Raw genomic sequence first — 315 nt, forward strand, 5'->3', positions numbered from 1 at the left:
ACTTCACCCTTAGATGCTGAGGCCTCAGTTGAGTTTTCAGCTTGCTACGTATCCCAGAGCTGCCCTGTCCTCACAGCTGTCTAAGGTTTCTTCTCCCCCCTGCCCCTTGCCGGCAGCTCCCACCGCATCCCCTGCCCCAAGGGTGCCCACTGCTGCTCTCCTGGGCGGCTCCAGGACCAGCACAGCCCCGGCCGGGCTTCCCCCGCCCTAGGCAGGAGAAAAGCTGCTCCTCCCGCTGCCAGCGGCCTTTTGCCGGGAAGCTCCTGGCCGTAGTCCCCGATGGCTGCGTGAGGCTTTTGGGGATGGCTTGGCTTG

This window comes from Cariama cristata, unplaced genomic scaffold (genome assembly GCF_000690535.1).
Source record: "Cariama cristata isolate BGI_N322 unplaced genomic scaffold, ASM69053v1 scaffold25036, whole genome shotgun sequence".
NCBI classification, from domain to species: Eukaryota; Metazoa; Chordata; class Aves; order Cariamiformes; family Cariamidae; genus Cariama; species Cariama cristata.